This window comes from Elephantulus edwardii, unplaced genomic scaffold, assembly GCF_000299155.1.
Source record: "Elephantulus edwardii isolate Elephantulus edwardi_28Jun2011 unplaced genomic scaffold, EleEdw1.0 scaffold00080, whole genome shotgun sequence".
In the NCBI taxonomy this organism is placed as follows: domain Eukaryota; kingdom Metazoa; phylum Chordata; class Mammalia; order Macroscelidea; family Macroscelididae; genus Elephantulus; species Elephantulus edwardii.
The window spans coordinates 463,376-466,477 of NW_006399830.1; positions in this window are offsets into that span (position 1 = coordinate 463,376).

The following is a 3,102-nucleotide window of genomic DNA, read 5'->3' on the forward strand; positions in this document are numbered from 1 at the left end:
CCCTGTCCCTCAGGCCCAACCCACTGCCAAGGTGTCAGTGCTACCTACAAATGCCTCTCCAACCTGTCCTCCTTCCCATCTTTTCCACACAGCGGCCCCGAGCGAGTGTCCTGGGCCCACTGCAGCCAAAGCCAACGCGTCACGTAGTCTCGATGACAGAGTGCTGTCACGACCCTGCTGGCTTCTTCTGAGGATCCTGAAGGATCCTGCAGGTTCCACACATCGCTCTCGGTCTCTGGTGGCTTCCAACTCCCTCAGCTTCATGCGGCCATTACCCCTGTGTCTATTCCATTTTATAAGGACACCACTCAGAGTAAACAACAGCACGGCGGTTTGATCTCACAAGTCACTGTGAGGCAGGCTGCTTCTGTAAAAATCACAGCTCAGAAACGACAAGGGACATTCGCCCTGTCCCACAGGGCTGCGGAGCCGTCTTCTCGGCATCAGTAAGGCCCTCCAGCGTGTTTTCATCAGCCGTCACTGACTCACTTCTGACTCACAGTGACGTCACGTGACAAGGGTTCTGAATAAACCACTGGTGTCCAGAAAAACAGACATGTCTGTCTGGAAAGAAGTGTAGCCCTGAGCACTTCTCTAAGTGAGAAGAGAGAAACGTCCAGGAGAGACCAGTTCCTGGAGAAGGACACCATGCTCAGTAAAACAGAGGGTCAGCAAAAAAGAGGGCGACAGCAGTAGTGGACTGAGATGCAACAGTGACTGAGGACAGCGCAGGACTGAGTGGCGTGTCCTGTCACACAGAGAGAGCGGTGCCAGGAATCAGAGACGACCGTGGGCACAGGCCGACCACAATCTATGGAGCAGATCAGCAGGGCAGCCACTGAGCGCTGAATCAGTGCACCACCAGGGCTCCCCTCCAGCCTGAGGTCCTGGTGACTGACAGCCCCTTCCAAGGGCCTCTTTCCACATGAGGTGCACCCTCAGGAGGCGGGGTAAGAACTCCAACAAGTGTTTTTGTTGTTAGGCTCCCACCCATAGCAACTCCGCTTCCAACAGGAGGAAAGACCATGCAAGCCTGTGCCAGCCCCCCATTCCTCCTGTGCTGGAGCCCACTGTTCCTGCACCATGTCACTCCACTTCGCTGAGGCCCCTCCTCTCCTCTGCCAAGCACAACGTCCTCCTCCAGGGACTGGCCCCTCCAGTCTGGACAACAGCACGTGCAGACGGCACCTCGCTGCCTCACTCCTGAGGAGCATTCAGCCGCACCTCGTCCAGGACAGGCTTGGTCATTCTGCTGACGGGCCATGCTCCGCTGCGTTCTTCACCATAATCGAACCCCTCACCTTTCTCAAAGGGCACAGCCTGCAGGGTCTTCACGCAGAGCAGCTGCTCCTCTTCCCTTTGGGCTGGTGAAGCCCCTTCCCTCTGGGAAGACAGGAGAATTGACACCTTTGAGCTGTGGTGTTGAGAAGAGCTCTGAACATCTGTGGATGGCCAAGAGAACAGACAGGTCTTAGGAGTGCTCCTTGCAGGCAAAGATGTCCAGGCTTCGTTTTACTTACCTCAGCATGCCGGTGGGAGAGTCTCTTCCTGGGAGAAGAATATCATGCTTGGAAAGGCAGAGGGTCAGAAAGGGAGAGGAAGACCCTCAACCAGATGGACAGACATGATGACTGCAGCAACGGGCCTGAATGTCAGAACTGATGATGGCCCGGGCTAGCACGGGGTTCAGGTCTGTGGCTCACTGGGTCATCAGTTTTACTAGACTCACTGGCACATAACAACATCACCAAAGTTCCCTCTGTTGCCATGAATCTGGAGTCAACCTGCTGGCACTGGGCTGCTCCAATGTGCGCCGACACCAGAGTGCCATCCGGTCAGTTCTGACTCGCAGCGACCCGGGTGACCAGGAGACCTGTCTCATGGCGTTTACCCTCACACCACCTTCACGGAAGCATCTTCAGCCTCCCTCGGTGGACGCTGCAATACTAAGAGGTTCTGCTAGTCTCCTCGCCGTCCCTCACCACCAAACACGAAGCCTCAGAACTTTGCGCGGTCAGTCCACATTCATGTCCAGCTACCTTACCGTATCGCCACTCGATCACCCTGACCAAAAAAAAACATTATGAAACAACTTACAGTCCCGAGAAACAGCGGTGAAGCGGGTAGGCCCCATGCCCCCTCTGCCCAGCCAAGCCCAGCGCTGACATGTGACTGGATCACTCAGGACATCAAAACCAGGACTCTCACCTTGGTCAGCAGAGCAACTCGATACGGACCACAACGTCAGAGTGCCTGGGACACCACTCTTGGGATGAACCAGTTTATACAGATTCACCAGCTCTACTGGCAGTTCACGTTCAAAAGCAGTGCACGGGAGAAAGGCAGCAACCCCTTCCATGCGATCACTCTCTGAAGACCTGCTAGAGGGTCAGTTCACGGATGCAGCTGTGTGTGCACGGGCACATGCGGGCGCAGTTTCTAGCTGTAGTTGTATTACCTGGAGCTTCATGCAAACGCTACAATCACAATCGTTTCCAAATTAACTTTTTTATCGTGATTTGCATTAAAGCTTTCAAACTGGTTTTCCACCCAGAAATCAGTATCCGTCTTGTTTAATGGCACTGGTCACAATCCTCACCGTGAAAAGCACTCTTCCACGTCTACCTGCGTTTCTCTTTTCCACTTACCCTTCTTCCTTGTCCCTTCTAGTCTTCTGAGTTTTGTCCCTGGTCAAATGCTGGCTTTTTGATCTCTAAATGGTTGACCAATATAAGAAGCACATTCCTCCTTGATGGTACTGGTTATCTTACAGTGCTACTGGTTAGCTCAAATTTGGGCCAGGAGTGAGTTTAGGTCCAAGGTCAATGGGAACAGCCAGTGTCAGGGGTTCCACCAGTCCGTATCGGACCAGTAAGCCTGTCTTTTTACGAAAACCACAATTCTCTTTGTTATAACTTACCTAAAAGTTTACATATCATATTGGCTTTTTTTTTTTAGGGGGCAGAACAGCACTGATTTTATTTTTTTCATATTGGCTTTTTATCTAAGAATTCGTAGACGTTTTAACCGTATTAACTTGAAGCAATCACAATGCCTAGCTCACCATCCTAGAAGGCTCTGGTTTTACGCCTCTACAGCCAT